The sequence below is a fragment of the Eptesicus fuscus genome, chromosome 18 (assembly GCF_027574615.1).
Source record: "Eptesicus fuscus isolate TK198812 chromosome 18, DD_ASM_mEF_20220401, whole genome shotgun sequence".
Lineage (NCBI taxonomy): Eukaryota > Metazoa > Chordata > Mammalia > Chiroptera > Vespertilionidae > Eptesicus > Eptesicus fuscus.
In genome coordinates, this window is record NC_072490.1 from 56,410,606 (window position 1) to 56,428,078 (window position 17,473).

The 17,473-nt window shown below is 43.5% G+C and overlaps 1 protein-coding gene across 2 annotated transcripts in view; it reads left to right on the forward strand.

Moving 5' to 3' along the window:
• The window catches only part of MITF (melanocyte inducing transcription factor), a 250,341-nt gene that overhangs the window by 142,180 nt on the left and 90,688 nt on the right, over positions 1-17,473 (forward strand). The window lies entirely within an intron of this gene.

The following is a 17,473-nucleotide window of genomic DNA, read 5'->3' on the forward strand; positions in this document are numbered from 1 at the left end:
TTTACAGAGTGGTCCCCCCAATATTTCAAGTACCCCCCCCCCCGGCCCATACATAGCTATTATAATATCATTTTTTTTTCCTCCATTGACCTCTCTCCGGCCACTTCCACCCCCAGCACATGCCCTCACCCCCAGTGACTGTGTCTATTGGTAATGCTTATATGCATGCATACAAGTCCTTTGGTTAACCTCTTACTCCTTCCCTCTCATCACTCCCCCCCTCCCTCTGGGCTTCCCTCTGAGGTTTGACAGTCAGTTCGATGCTTCCCTATCTGTGGATCTATTTTTGTTCATCCGTTTATGTTCACTATATTCCACAAATAGGTGAGATCATGTGGTATTTCTCTTTCTCCAATTGGCTTATTTCGCTTAGCATGGTGGTCGGCAAACTGCGGCTCGCAAGCCACATGCGGCTCTTTGGCCCCTTGAGTGTGGCTCTTCCACAAAATACCACAGCCTGGGCGAGTCTATTTTGAAGAAGTGGCGTTAGAAGAAGTTTAAGTTTAAAAAATGTGGCTCTCAAAAGAAATTTCAATCGTTGTACTGTTGATATTTGGCTCTGTTGACTAATGAGTTTGCCGACCACTAGCTTAGCATAATGCTCTCCAGTTCCCATCCATGCTGTTGCAAATGGTAACATTTTTTAAAAGCAGCGTAGTATTCCATTGTGTAGATGTACCACAGTTTTCTAATCCACTCATCTGCTGATGGGCACTTAGGCTGTTTCCAAATCTTAGCTATGGTGAGTTGTGCTGCTATGAACATAGGGGTGCATATATCCTTTGTGATTGGTGTTTCTGTTGTCTTAGGATATATTCCTAGAAGTGGGATTACTGGGTCAAATGGCAGTTCCATTTTTAACTTTTTGAGGAAACTCCATACTGTTCTCCACAGTGGCTGCACCAGTCTGCATTCCCACCAGCAGTGCACGAGGGTTCCTTTTTCTCCGCATCCTCACCAGCACTTGTCATTTGTTGATTTGTTGATGACAGCCATTCTGACAGGTGTGACATTGTATCTCATTGTTGTTTAGATTTGCATTTCTTATATGATTAGTGCCTTTGAGCATGTTTTCATATGTCTCTTGGCCTTCTGTATGTCCACTTTCGGGAAGTGTCTATTTAGGTCCTTTGCCCATTTTTTGACTGGATTGGTTATCTTCCTTTTATTAAGTTGTATGAGCTCCCTGTAAATTTTGGAGATTAAACCCTTATCGGAGATAACATTGGCAAATATGTCCTCCCATGCACTGGGTTTTCTTGTTTTGTTGATGGTTTCTTTTGCCTTGCAAAAGCTTTTTATTTTTATGTTGTCCCATTTGTTTATTTTCTCCTTGATTTCCATTGCTCTAGGAGCTGTATCGGTAAAGATATTCTACGACAAATGTCTGATATTTTGCTGCCTGTGGTTTGCTCTAAGGTTTTTATGGTTTCCTGTCTTACATTTAAGTCCTTTATCCATTTTGAATTTTTGTGTATGGTGTAAGTTGGTGGTCAAGTTTCATTTGCTTTTCTATCTTGAATTAATTTTTAAAAGACACTATAGTGAAAGAGAGGTCCACATTTTTATTTTTAAGTGAGTTAGGAGACAACCACTAAATAGAGAGAAATACTCCACAAATTTAAAGTATTGAAATAGAAGATTTTATTTATTGTGAAGTCATATTGTGAATAACTTTGCCCCCCTCCCCCACAGTGGCAGCAACATCATCTTTTCCTGTTTATTTATCTAGAGTAGGAAAGTAAGTTGTAGTTTTACTAAATTTGTCACTTGAAGAACTACCTTCAAAATGGCCTAATCTCCTCAGCGTTTCCCTCTCCAACTTCGTGTTCTCTCATGAATTTTGTTTATATTGTAGATTGTGGTCTGCTTATTGCAAACACTCTGTTGCCTTTTATGATAAGAAACAGCCTCCAAATATTCCTTTAATGAGGAACAAATATTTCGTTTAAAGTGAACCCTAAGAGAGAATATAAGGGATTGCAAGATAGGAAATTAATCTGTTGTATTGATTGTTATATTAAAAGAAAGTCCAACCTATTATTTCATGCATTTCTCCCTTCAGTTGCTTAAAAATGTACTTCAGAGGGAATTTGAGTCACCTCTTTGTAGATTATACTTTTATTCTTAGGACAAATTTTTCTAAACAGTTTTTAAAAAACATTAATTTTTCCCTTTGGATGTTTGTGTAAACATCTGAACAGTTCTTTAATAATGTTGCATGAGCTTCAATCAGGTTTATCTGGGATCCTTTTGGTCTTGTCTCCATTTTCCTTTAAGACCTTAAAGGGCATCTGTTTTGTACCAGCTACGACGAGTACCATTATTGCTACTGAGAGACTTGTTCTTGATGGTAGAAAAAAATAGAAACGGGATGGAAGGGATGAAGGTGATTGAGTGTACTGAACAGTTACTTCTGCAGATAGGTAGTCATTAAATGTCCTTTAGTCACTGCTCTAAGAGTATCAAATTAGGACTGCTAAATCCATTCCTTGTAACCTTGTATCCCAGTACTTTATGGAAAGTTAGTGTGTTCAGCAACTACAAGGCTTCAAAGAGTATACAATTGTGTGTCCCATTGACTTCCTTCCTAATTAGTTAAGTGCCACCCTCAAATTATGCTTCATAGGTCCTTCCTTACCTGATCATTTATCATACTCCCTCCTTCCCTTCCTCACTCCTTCCGGTCCTCCCATCCATCAAATATTTATTGAGCATTTATACCATATGCCAGTCACTGAGAATAAAAATAAATACAAAAGACCCTGCTCTCAAGGGAAAAAGACAATTAAACAAATAAAATGATTACCAGTTGGATGAAGTGCCGTAAAAGAAGGAAACATTTCCTGAGAAAGCACAAACAGACGTGGGTGTTTCTGCTTCAGGAAAGATGGGCAGGGGAGACTCCCTGGGGAAGAAGTGTACCCCGTGAGCCCTTACCTGGAAGATGAAGGAGTGGCCCTGGGAAGGAGCCCCTCCTCGCTCTCTCTATTGGTGATAGGCCTGTGCCTGGGGTTTGGGATCCTCTGGTGGGAGACCCTCGAAAGCTGACCCTCTCACACCCTCACTGTTGGCTTCCCTGCAGCACTGAGAACAGTGTCCTCACAGGCTGGGGTGTCATGGGTGGTGGAGTCGGGCCTTTCCGTGGCATCTCGCTTTCCCCTGCAGTTAGCTTAGTGCCATGTGCGGAGAGAGGGGTTGGTGCTGAGAGAGGACTCCTGGAGCTTTCTAACCACTGTCATGGTACTCTTCGTCACCTCATAGTAAGGCTTTCACTGAACAGTCAAAAGACATCCATAGTAATTCCAAGTGGACACTTTAAATAATCAAACTGTACAAGTAAAGACTTCTTTATTCAACAAATAAAGGGAGCTTACATTCTTGAATGTTTTACTGCCACCCTTAGAGAGGTATCTACAAAGGATATCCTATATAATAAAAGCCTAATATGCTAAGTGTCTGGTCATCTGGTCGTCCTTTCAACCAATCAAAGCATAACATGCAAATTACATGCTAAGGCTGCTCAATTGCTTGCTATGACATGTACTGACCACCAGGGGGTAGACAGTCGACTGGTCGACCAGTCGCTATGATGTGCACTGACCACCAGGGGGCAGACACTCAATGCAGGATCTGCCCCCAGCCCGCAGGCCCAGGCCAGCTAAGGTCGGTGCCAGTGGGGGCTCCCCGATGGCTCCACTTGTTGCCCCACAGATCAGCCCTGATCACCAGCCAGGCCTAGGGACCCTACCTTCGCACGACTTCCGTGCACTGGGCCTCTAGTATTGTATATAATTATGGGCATTATAATATGTGATATTATATATTGCTGGTTCACAGGCCTGACTTTACATTAGACTTTTATAAGAAATCTTCAAAAAAAACACAGAATTCCAAACCATGCCCCTGATTGTTTCAGGAAAATCCCTGACATTTAGGCTTTTCAATGCTCTTGAGTTAATTGTAAGGGTGTGGTGTGGGGAGAAGGGTCCCAGGTGCTCCTGTAGGACTACAGGTTTGGGAGCAGTTGGCTGGCACTGCAGTGGAGACCCGTGAGACCTGGTGATGCTTCCTTGGCTGCGAGGAGGAGCTAGTGCCTGGGCCCTTACAGTGCCGCCCGGGGCAAGCCCTCAGTGCTGGCTGCTTGAGGCTGTGCCGAGGTGTGAGCTCACCGAGAAGGGCAATGGCTGTCAGAAGGAAGATAGAAGAAGACTGTGCATTGGGGCAGTAAAGCGTTCGATACCCAGATAAGATAAGAGGAATTCTGACTGTGGTGAAGCAGTGTTTCTACTTCTCTCCAGCAGAGTTTTGGAAAGGATAACAAGTAATGCCTCTTATCTCTTCTCTAACCCATTCAACACAGTGACTGAGTATTTCCTCCAAAAATATCCTGAGACCCAAATTTTATATCCAAAGAAAAAGTTGGCTCTCTAGGATGATTGATAATTTTAGGTTCCATTTCAGTCAAGGTCATCTTTTAAAAGGCCAGTAAAAATTCTGCTGACTCTAGTTGATTTGCTGGAATTCGGGGCGAGGAGTAGTAAATTACGATTTGAAATGCATTATAATACAGGTAATATTTTCACTTTGCATTCAGTGTTTCGTTTTCTAAAATATTTCTTTTCCTTTACTATCATGTCTTAGTTTGTGTTTAAATTAGGGTTTGTGTATTAACCTAATGTGTGTGTACAAATATACAGTTACTAGTGACCCGGTGCACAGATTCGTGTATATTGACAGGAAATTAATTAGAAGGTGTCCAGCAGGGCAGGACTGGGCAAGACGGGCCGGACATACCCTGGAGCCAACCTCCCACAGTCCCTCCCCTGCCAGCTGCACCTGGGGTGGTGCTGTGGCTCGAAAGGCATCTGTGGAGTGAGTGGGGTCCCTCCAGCAGGTGGGGTCCCTCTGCCTGGCCTGTGGGGATCGGGCCAAAACCAGCTCTCTGACATCCCCCGAGGGGTCCCTGAGTGCGCGAGGGCACTCTGCAAAGTTGCTGTCGTACAGGGTGTGGAACACAAATGCAAGTGTGTAGTAAACCAGATTCAGGGCGACAGTGCCCCAGCAACAACATAACCCACGGCCCAAGGTGGAATCTCGTGGCCACTCGAGGAATTGGGCTCCCTCCTCTCTGGGTTCAGGGTGCATCATCCAAGAACCACCGCTGCTGCCAAATCACTGCAGCTTGGTAGCTCCTGTGTTGAGCGTCTGCCCCCTAGTGGTCAGTGTGTGTCATAGGTACCGTTCGGCAGGACACTTAGCATATTAGCCTTTTATATATATAGATATATGCATTTAGATACTCATGTGGATAGTGAAAATGTGCACAAGAGAGTTGCTTATGTATTATAGAGTAATTCATTTTAACACCAACCATGGACTGTCAGGGATACAATGGAAACCAGACCATGTGGCTCCTGCCACTCAGAGGACATCTGCAGAGTAATGGGGTGACCACCTGGGGAGCAGTCTCAGTCCAGAGAGTGAGTGCAGCGCTTCAGGAATTGTGTAGGTGGTGGCAGATGTGCACACTGAAGTCCCGCTTCAGTGCATTTGCTGGTGGGCGTTGCCTTGCTGTGTCCATGCAGATTCCTGTAGAGCACTGGTGCAGTAAGATCTTTCCAGAATACCATCCATAAGTGGGACATATGCCCCTCAGAAGTAATTGTATTTAAATATGATATAAATGGTCAGTGGATAGCTTCCTTGGGGTGGTGGGTTGCTCAGGGTAAAAAGCAGGCGATGTCATTGTGTGAACATGCCAGGGAGTGTTGGGCACCATCGTAGGTCCCTCCTGGAGGAGTGGAGTTCCTGCTGGTGGTTTCATGGTCTACCCTGAGAGCCCGTGCAGGGTACAGACTTTTTCTGTGTGTGTAAGCATGTAAAACGTCAGGATTTCAGTACTAAAATGTACCCGATACCTTGTAACTTAATGCAGTTACAAATAGTGCCCAAGCAGGGAGAGGCCAGCTCAGCTTTTTAACCCTTTGCACTCACTTGCTTTTTTCTCGATTCCTTTATTCTACTCGGGATTAAATTTTTTAAATACCCCAGATTTTACAAAACGTGGCAGTAGAATAAAAAACTGGAGTTTCTTTTCATACAAACTTATTTATTTGGATTTTTTTATATTTCAAATTATTGATACATTCAAAGAGTAATTTTAATCTCTATAATTTTTCATGGTGTGATATTTTTTGAAACATTCACCCACATGAAGACCTGGTTTACATTCACATGTTTCGCAAATATAAATCGTCTCTCTTCTTCCTCCTTTGATTTTTCTGTTAGAACAAACAACACAATCTTTGTGTTTTTTGTTAGGGTGAGGTGTGATTATATGGAGCTTTCCATCTAAACGTTGCTCTAAGTTAGTGGATAATAATCTGCCCCTGGAAGTTAGTGTACTGGTCTAACCTTTTTCACGTGACTGATGTGTCTTAGAAACAAATAGCCTTTGAAGATGCCATTGGCGAAGCTTAGGTGGTGGCATCAGTTGAGACGGCATTTACATTTTACTTGTCCTTCCATGCTAATGAAAACAAGAAAAGATACTGGAAAAATAGACAAAAATCCCCCTCCCCCCCCCCCCCCCCGCGGTGAAAATACGTGTCGAGTGTGGCTCGACATACGAGCTGCTACCGATGTTAACCGTGTCGAGTCACACTCGACATCCGAGTGCAAATTAAAAACAATCCCCTGAATGTCCTGATACGGTACCGTCCTGTGCTCTCCATTTTCCTTGGTCTCACACTTGCTCTGTTTCTGGGAAAGGTGATCTGGGATAACAGGCCTGAGCACAGCGTGAGAGCCACTCTTAAACTGTGAGCTTTGCTGTGTGTCAGAGACCATGCCAGTCGCCTGGCACGTGCCGTCACCTCTGTCTCTAACCGGAACCGGTGGATGGCCGCTCCCTTCCTCAGGTGAAGAATCCGGGCACAGAAACTCAGTAACCTGCACCTGGAAGGTCCTGGGATCTGTAAGGGCGGGATTTCCTGGATATGTTGACACCAGAACTGCGTTGTTCATTTTCCTGCCGTCCTGTGCCAGAGGCAGGAGGAGAGGTGGGAGGCTTGTGAGGGGAGAGTGGCATCGCGTCAGGACCCAGCGCGTACCTGGCATGTAGGAAGTGCTCAGTAACGGGTGAATGAACACCATTCTGGTATCAGGGCCTGGGTTCCTCCCCGCTACCCCCTCCTACTTACTGGTCTTCAATTTTATAGTAATCTGCTCACTCTGTGCACCCCTTCCTGCCTCCTGCCCTCCTCCCATGAGCTGTCTGCCTCCCACCAGGACCTGCAGTGGCCACTCTTGCCCCTTCTGCATTTGGTTTTCAATACAGCAGCCAGAGGGGCCTTTCTAAAGACTCAGATCTGAGCCCATGGCTCCCCTGTTTACAACCTGGCAGTGTGCCCGCTCATCTTGGATCAAAACCAACTCCTCTTTTTTGGCCACCAGGCACGGTTTGATCTCATGGGTGCCCGCCTTCTCCGCGCTCTGTGCCCGTCAGACACATGGGTCTTCCTTCTAACTTCCCACCTCAGGGCTTCTGCCATGTTGTTACCGCTTCTCAGGACACTCCTCCATGCAGATCTCAGCCCAGGTCCTGCCTTAAGGGAAGCCTTTCCTGACCTGTGCCTCGGAGGCTTGTCCAGCTCCCTGGAGTGGTCATCACATGTCATTACATATGTGTGTGATTATTTATATGTGTCCCACTGCACTATGAATCCCAAGAACTTATACAGTGCCTGACGTAGTTGGCGATCCAGAAGTATATATTAAACAATGAATGAATGAGTGAATGAAAAATGAACAGAATAAAAAGAGCTGGAAATAGCTTGTTTGAGACTTCTGGCTGGATGTTTCCTATTATTAAAGGGAAGTTTTAGGAAGATAATTTCATTACAGTATGGAATTTGAGATTGATTATAGCTTATAGAGACTGCATTGTTTTCCAGCCAGTTACTTTGGACAAACTCGTAGGCAGAGAGGTAAGGGAACCTTCCCAGGGTCACAGCTGGTCACTACCAGATGTCTTTGTTCTGACCTTGGAGTTGTGTGTGGGGAGAAAGATCCTGTTTTCATCACTGCTGGCATCTCTGCTATGCGAGTCCACAGGAACAGCATCAACATTTGATAACATTGAAGTTTTCATGTTGGCATTTAGTGTCTTAAGAACATGTGTTTCTGTGTGTTTTTTCTTATAATCAAGTGTGTTTAGAATTTAATTGCATAACAGTCTAAGAATGCACCCATTTATGGCCTAAAGATGTGCATGTCCTGAAAGGTGGTACCCACGATACGAAGCAGCTTGCCTCTGACTCCCCCAGGACTGGGCAAGGGCCACCTTCTTGGGTTCTTGGGGTCTGAGGGTAAGGACTGCTGTCAGCAGGAGAGCTTGTGCCTTGAGCAAGCTCCGGTTCCAAAAGTGCCTGCTCGTGGGGGAAGGGCAGCCAGTGGTGTGTGATGAGTGGATGCTGGAGATCCCCCGGCCAAGAAGGGGCGCAGCAGTGCCCCCTCTCCCCCCCCCCCCCCCGCTCGCCTAGATTCTGTTAAGTGTTAAAAACTCTCTGCTATGTGAAGTCATCTCTCCCTTCTCGTCCTCTAAGAATGGTCAGCGCCGTAAGCCTCAGCGGTCCCTCACTCTGGAGGGCTGAGTGGGCCCCCGCCGGCCTGGCCGCCTGGGTCCTTGCAGAGCCCTGTGCTGTGTGAGGCAGCACTTTCGTCCTGCAGGTACAGTAGGTACTGGATTAAACAGGTCTGCTGTCGCAGACAGACACCAGGCACCTTTTAGCAGGAGCTGTGTTTGGATTGGAGTTTCCAGGGCCTTATCAGGAGCCACCCCTAGTGACACAGCCAGTGCCAGGACTAACTTTGACTTTCACTCTTCGCCAAGGGCTTGCAGAACACCTTAAAGGAAAAAGATGGAGGCGCTGAGAGTTCAGATGTTCATGCCCTGTGCCTTTGAGAGCTTGCATCTGTAAGTGAAGTCTTATTCTGGAAATAATCCAGGGACCACTTAGCAGGAGTTATTTTTGTTTTAAGGGGAAGGCCAGAGAAAGGGAAGGTTTTATTGGGAGTTAAAACACTGGAACTGTTTCCTTGTGGCTTTATTCAGCTTGCACTGTGCCTCTAGGCGGGCATGACAAGGAGAACAGACAGCAAAATTAGGGGGAATCGGAATGCTAGCCTCTTTGCCTTTCTGTTTAAATTGATGTTGGTGTTAAGTTAATAATGCTCAAAAATGACTGCTTGAAAAAACCTCAGAACAGGGCTTGATTTATGATTACAAGGTAGGCTGTAGTCCAGCTTTGTTAGGAATTGGAAAGGATTTTCGCAGGAAGAAGAGTGTGCTTGATAGTAACATTTGTTAGTACTGTCCCCTTGCAGACACTTGGGTTTTTGCTTCTTTTTCACTCCTGACTAGAATGATAACAGTTGCATTAATAAACATCTCCTTTGCATTTCTACATACTGATTGTTTTCTCTTTGAGAGGAAAACAAAATATCCAAACATCAGAATCATCTGCTGGGCATATACATGTAGAACGAATTCTGAAATAGTCAGTTTCAAAAAAAAAGTACTAAAATGGAGAAATGCTAAATGGATGATACCTCTCCCCACCTTCTTTAACATTTACTTTCAATGTTAGGTGATAAGATTTGCAAATAATACTAAGAGCTGTATTCCTAGGTGAATAGGCATTCAGGCAAATCAACTTATGCAAAAGCCACCTCTGGGCTTAATAATTATTTACTGAGCGTTCCTGGGTCACGAGAGAGGCTCTGTTTAAGTCAGGAAAGCATTATGTTCAGCAGCTTGTGAAGGTGTTTAAAGACGGCAAGAATAATGGAAAAATACTAAATGTAGCTGAACTATTTTGAGAATTTGATTCTTGAAAGAAAATTCCCACAAATTTAAGTGTGGCTAAAGTTCATGTTCAGTAGGTATATCTTAAAAGGTCTTATAGAAGCTATTAAAATTATTTCAAATTTATTGTGCTATTTTTGCTGCATGGAGTTTACTTTTATGGGTTTTTTTTCATGCTGCATGTCATTAAAACAGTTTAATTACTTATCTCTTTAAAATGATAGGTAATTTCTATGAACAAAGTATACACATATATAATTATGTCTTTAAAATGGTATCATGCTAGAAATGTTTAAATTTCTACTTTGTAAAGTAGATAATAGTGAGATGATAATCACCACTTAGGATTCATACTCCATAAGAATGTCCTCTATAACTTAATAATTTTTAAAACCTTAATTTTAAATTGCTGGAAGTTGTGAATGGCTAAACGTGTCATTCTGATGCTTCGTAAGAACAGTCGTGCCAAGTTCATCTTGATTTCAACTACTTTTGCTTAATTACTTTGAAGTTTTGTTCTGGTTAACAGAAATACTTGCGTGGGAGCATGCTTCCCCTGCAGACTCACAGAATGAAATTCTTAGTACATCTCGTTGACAACCTTGTCCACTGAGCTGTTGCCCATTAACTTCTTTGTGCCTGTTATTTCAGGGAGGGCAGGGCGCACACGTGAGTTAATTGTTTCTTTTGTATTTTCCTCCAGGAAAGAAAGGCACAGCATAGCAACAGTCTAAGAGTTTGGGCTTCCTCGAAAATCACTTTAGTTTTCACTAGTTGTGAGATGCTGAGATGTTCAGAGGGTGCGAGTGCAGGAATTAAAACGCATGGCGAAGAAATCCTAGCCAAGCTTTTACTGACTGTCTGTATGGGGTGTTGACCACAGCTCATTAACACATTTGAATCTCATATCCGCTGGATGACAGGTACTTTTTCCTGCCTGTTTTGCAAATGAGAACATTGAGGTGTGGGCAGGTGAAGTCACAGAGCTGAAGGGGGAGAGCCAGGATGTCAGCCTGGGTGTGCGGCTCCAGGGCCTGTGCTGCTCCCGTCTGTCCTGTGGATTTTCATTCAAGATCCTGAAGGAGGTGACATTTCTTCCTCTGCCTTTTTATGGACGGATTTCTCAGCCCAGATTCTGAGTGAACCAAACTTTCAGTTATTGAGGGGCCATGAAGAGTCCAATGTTACATAATTGTCTATCAAGTGTATTTCTTATGTCGAATCAGCTATTGATTATAAGGCAGCTGTTTGAGGGAGGAGGAAACTATTAAATCTATACATTGATTATAAGATCTGTTTTGATTTGGAAAGTCTTAAAATGCAAAGGGAAAGTTTGTCTTAGAATTAAGGAAATACGGTCTCTAGAACTCAGATCTCCTTGGAAAAAACGTGTCTCTGTCACTGGATGATTTAAGCAAATTGTTTGAGTGAAGGTCTTCCAATACCAAGGTTCTAGTATTATCTGACTTTATGAGGTGGGGTATTTGTAAGGGTAGATACACCAAATTTACCCATCGAACATATATTTATTTTATCCTACTATGTGCCAGATATTCTTCTAGGTGCTGGGGAATAGAAATGTGATTCCTGTCTTCATGAATAACCAGGTATATTCCAGCTCCATCACTAAGTTTAGGGGCCTCATCCTCAGGGTCCAACATGGCTGCTGGGGCTCCTGCCATTACAGTCAAATTCCAGGGAACATGATGGCAGAAGTTTCAAAGAATGGTATATCTCTCTCTTCCTTTTTAATTCTTTATTGTTGAAAGTATTACATACGTCTCCTTTTCCCGCCATTGACTTCTCCCCGCCTGCCTCTGCCCCCTAGCCCATGCCTTTACTTCCCTACTGTCTGTGTCCATGGGTTATGCTCATATGCATGCATACAAGTCCTTTGGTTGATCTCTTACCACGCCACCCCTTCCCCTGACTTCCCTCTGAGGTTTGACGGTCTGCTCGATGCTTCTATGTCTCTGTATCTATTTTTGTTCATCAGTTGTTCATTATATTCCACAAATGAGTGAGATCATGTGATATTTATCTTTCTCCGACTGGATTATTTCGCTTAGCATAATGTTCTCCAGGTCCGTCCATGCTGTTGCGAATGGTAAGAGTTCTTTCTTTTTTACAGCAGTGTAGTATTCCATTGCATAAATGTACCACAGGTTTTTAATCCACTCTTCTGCTGATGGGCACATAGGCTGTTTCCAAATCTTAGCTATTGTAAATTGTGCTGCTATGAACATAGTGGTGCATATGTCCTTTCTGATTGGTGTTTCTGGTTTCTTGGGATATATTCCCAGAAGTGGGATTACTGGGACAAATGGCAGTTCCATTTTTAATTTTTTGAGGAAACTCCATACTGTTCTCCACAGTGGCTGCACCAGTCTGCATTCCCACCAGCAGTGCACGAGGGTTCCCTTTTCTCCGCATTCTCGCCAACACTTGTTTGTTGATTTGTTGATGACAGCCATTCTGACAGGTGTGAGATGGTACCTCATTGTTGTTTTGATTTGCATCTCTTGGATGATTAGTGACTTGGAGCATGTTTTCATATGTCTCTAAGACCTCTGTATGTCCACTTTCGAAAAATGTCTATTTAGGTCCTTTGCCCATTGTTTGATTGGATTGTTTATCTTCCTTTTGTTAAGTTGTATGAGCTCCCTGTAAATGTTGGAGTTAAACCCTTATCGGAGATAACATTGGCAAATATGTTCTCCCATGCAGTGGGCTCTCTTGTTGTTTTGTTGATGGTTTCTTTTGCGGTTCAGAAGCTTTTTATTTTGATGTTGTCCCACTTCTTTATTTTCTCCTTAGTTTCCATTGTCTTAAGAGATGTGTCTGTAAAGATATTGCTATGAGATATGTCTGATATTTTGCTGCCCATGGATTCTTCTAAGATTTTTATAGCTTCCTGTCTTACTTTTAAGTCTTTTATGCATTTTGAGTTTATTTTTGTGTATGGTGTAAGTTGGTGGTCTAGTTCATGTATCTGTCCAATTTTCCCAACACCATTTAGTGAAGAGACTGTCTTGATTCCATTGTATGTTCTTGCCTCCTTCGTCAAATATTAATTGAGCATAATGGCTTGGGTCAATTTCTGGGTTCTCTGTTCTTTTCCACTGGTCTATATGTCTGTTCCTGTGCCAGTACCAGGCAGCTTTGAGAACAGCTTTTAATATAGCTTGATATCGGTATTGTGAGCCCTACAACTTTGGTCTTCTTTCTCAGTATTGATGCGGCTATTCTGGGTCTTTTTTTATTCCATATAAATTTTGGAGAGTTTGTTCTACATCTGTGAAATATGCTGTTGGTATTTTAATGGGGATTTCATTGAACCTGCAGATTGTTTTGGGTAGTATGGACATTTTAATGATGTTGATTCTAAATCCATGAACATGATATATTCTTCCACTTGTTTATATCTTCCTCTATCTCTTTTTTCAATGTCCTGTAGTTTTTCGAGTACAGTTTTTTACCTCCTTAGTTAAGTTTATTCCTAGGTATCTTATTTTTTTGTTGTTGCAATGGTAAATGGGATTGTATTTTTAGTTTCTCTTTCTGTGAATTTATTATTGGTGTATAAAAATGCCATAGATTTCTGGGTGTTAATTTTGTATCCTGCTACTTTGCTGGTATTTTCTAAAATGTCACAAAAACCATTTGTGGTACACCAGAGCACATCAAATGGCCTAATCAGAAATGGATATTGGCCCTTGTAAATCAACATCCAGCATTCAGGCTTATCAAGTCTTCAGGGATGGTTTGATTCAGGTGCTCACTGTCATCCAAACATCAGCTCCTTCTTCATTCTTCCTTGTTCTCAGTTCTCTGTTCCCTCTTTCATCTGGTTTGGCTTTTTTCTTTTTCCAGGTAGGCCCAGGAAATTTCAGATTTACATTCTACATTCTACCACTTTCCCAAACTTGAGTTTAAAGAGAGTTATTTAACTGTAGTAGTTCTAGTCAAGGGCATAGAGCTGACTCTTATTGGACCATCTTGTAGCACGAGCTTCAATGTGATTGGCCAGCCTGGGTGTGTTTCTATGTCTGGAATTAGCACCACCATAACCTCATGAACTGAAAGTGAGCAGGCTGGTTCTTCAAAGTGAAATCAAGGTATTTTGCCAAAGAAGTGGGACAGGATCCTGGGCAGGCATCGATGACATGTGACCACGATAGGCCATCACTCCTATGTGTCAGGCTGCCTCCTCCACCTGACAGTGCCTCCCTGAACTGCTCCTGAGACCACAGTTTGTACTTTGGTCTCAATTTCCACACAGTCTGCAAACTTGGTCGGCATGCAGTAATTATTAAGTGATCGTAGGGTAAGGCTTCCGAGTCTTCTCTGACCTATTAGGATGTGGTCCAGACAGGTCCACAGAGCATACCGTCTGCCTGAGGCGGTTGTTTGAGTAAGGCTAGAAGGGCTTTCTGTCTCTGAAAAGATCCTTGCAATTATTTTCACATTGATGACTGAGTTCTGTCATTAGATTGTCCAAGTTTGGGATAAAAAGTTCTCCCTTTTAAAATACTCTAGGTGGGATATCATGCCATGCCGTGCCAATTACACACACTCATAGGGGATGCGTTTTTCAGAATCTTTTAAGACACGGCAGCTGGGTGTGAATGAGAGTGGAGTGTGGTCTAGTAGAAGGAGGCTTGGTGTGAAGACAGAAAGCTTGAGTGTGAGCCACACCAACCCCATCCGCTTTAGAACCATGTGATGCTCTCGGACACAGTTTCTTGAAGGGAGTAGAGTGTTAAGAGTAAGCCACACCATAGTGGCATCTTTGAGAATGGAGAATAGTGTAGTCATAAAGTGAGGAAATGGCATCCTCATATCCTTGGTTGAAAATACTGAGATGAACCTTCTCCTTAGTTGGAGTGTATAGAAGTGAGAAACTTTGGGAGTGGTGAAAATAACCAAATTTAAAAAAATCTGATGATGAAAATTGCCTGGAAGAACATTGTTCATATATTACTAAGGTCTGTTAAACATTTTTGGTCATCACTCCTAGTTGAAGAGTTTTTTCAAGCAAACTCTCTTAATATATTTTTATTTTATTTTATAAATTGTGTACATGTGCCACTGGACTAATATTATAGTATGCAAGATATACAAAAATACAAAATAAAAATGATGGAATATATACATATACACATATGTATATATGCATACACATCTATATAATAAAAGCCTAAGCGACCTTTATGGTGAAATGACCAGAACGACCGGTTGCTATGATGCACACTGACTATCAGGGGGCAGACGCTCAATGCAGGAGCTGCCCCTGGTGGTCAGTGCGCTCTCACAGGGGGAACGCCACTCAGCCAGAAGCCGGGCTCATGGCTGGCAAGTGCAGCAGCAGTGGCGGGAGCCTCTCCCACCTCTGCTGCAGGTGGGTGGTAAGGAATGAGGGGTCTCAGACTGTTAGAGCCCCCAACTGTGAGAGGGATGTCTGACTGCCAGGGAGATCGGGCCTAAGACAGCAGCGGAAATCCCCTGAGGCGTCCCGGACTGTGAGAGGGCACAGGCTGGGCTGAGGGAGCTGCCCCCCACCCCTGCAGTGCACGAATTTCGTGCACCAGGCATCTAATATATGTATATATACTAGAGGCCCAGAGCGCGATATCAAGCGAGACCCAGACCCGCTGCGCCAGTGGGACCCAGACTGACTCCCACCGTGACAGGCGGGAGGCGGGACCCAGACTGACTCCTGCCATGCTGTGAGACCCAGAGTCAAGTCGTGCTGCACCGCGGGACCCAGAGTCAAGTCCTGCCGCGCCCTGGGACCCAGAGTCAAGTCCCCACCCACCCGTGCGCACCTCGCCGGCACGCATCCTCCTGGTGACCAGACTTTAGTCGTTCCACCGTGACGGCATCACGACCACGGGGTTTTTATAAATTTTTTCTTCCTGTGCCCCAGGCTGTCATTTTTTTGTACACTCTTTTAGGAGAATATTGATGTATTGGGAACATTATTAAGGTTCTCTTGATTTTGAGCTAATCAATTCTTGAGATTACTCTTAATGGTACCTGCTAAAAGTCCAAGTTAAGGAATATTGATCTTAAATATATGAGAGCCTCCAATTTTTATCAACTAGTGGGGCCTACGTGTTGAACAAAGGAGAGTTCAGATTTTAACTTACATATCATTGCTGGTTCTTACTTTTTAGTATGTTTTCCTCCTGTACAGTGAAGGCACACAGCCCCAGAGGCAGGAGTCCCATCCACTGTGGACACCATGATGTCCCTCACAGGCAGAGAACCTGGCCTCTGGAAAGAAGAGGAGAAAGACTAGCTACACCTTGCAAGACCTTTTTATTTTTTCTGCACCAGGAACCTGTAGTATTGGGTGTTTGGGCTGGTAATATTACTGGGGCATGCTGGAATTTTGGCAGGTCTTCATTTTTTGGTTTGAGTTTTGACCAGTAAAACCCAAGGTTGGCAAAAGTCCAGAAGATCTCAATTTTTGAAGCTGAAGTGTGAAATCTGGTACTTTCACATTTCCATGATTAGACTCTCAGCTATTTTAAGTACAAATGACAGTTTCTTACTTTCTTATTTCAATTTCAATATTTTCTTATTGGTACTTGCCTCCATGGTACATGGTGAAAAAGTCATCCTTAAATTTGCAAAGTGAGTGTTCTGGAAGGACTGGAAAGATGTGCAATCATTCTGAAGTGTTCGAGTGTCATCTAGAAAGACATATCCATTTTCCAGCGCGTACTTCAGTGAGTTTTGCACTCGAAGGCACTTTCAAAAGACTCCTGAGAATTTCTTCCAGCTGACAGAACAATCTGGTCAGGGCAGTTTCCGTAGATACAGCCTGTGATCCTTTTAGTTGTGATAAAGAGTTCTGTTGTAACCATAAAGGTCCACAGGCATTTTCAGGACTAATGTTTTTGTCTGCCTGGGTTTAGGGCCCATTGGCAGGGCTGAGCAGTCCTCCTATTCCATCTCATTCCACACATTGATTCTGTATTGGAAGGACTCTTCAGAGCTCCTGCCGGGCTTCTGGAGGTGGGCATGGAGTGCGAGTTTCCTCAGACAAGGATGGAAGTGCTCTGGTCTAAGAATCAGAGATGTGGGTTCACGTGCCAGTTGCAACTAAAGGCCTGGGTGAATGTGGGTGTTTGACTGTTAGTTTCCAAACATGGCTAGACATCAGAATCAGCTGCAGAATACTTTTTTAAAGATTTTTTTTATTGATTTTTAGAGAGAGAGGAAGGGAGTTGGAGAGAGAGAAACACTGATGTGAGAGGGAAACATTAATTGACTGCCTCATGTACACCCCTGACCAGGAATTGAGCCCAAAACTTGGGCATGTGCCCTGACCGGGAATTGAACCAGCAACATTCTGTGCACAGAACATGACCAATCAACTGAGCCATATTAGCCAGGGCAACTGTAGAATTTTGGTAGACATATTGATTCCTGGGACTTACCTAAACTGAAATCAATTTCTAAGGATGAAGACTGGGCATTTGGTCTTAGACAGGTACTCAGCTGATTTTGTGACAGCCAGCCTGGTGCGTTTGGAAACCCAGTGGCTTAACCCCTCCGTGACGTAGCTTCCTCACCTGACTGTGGGAAGCT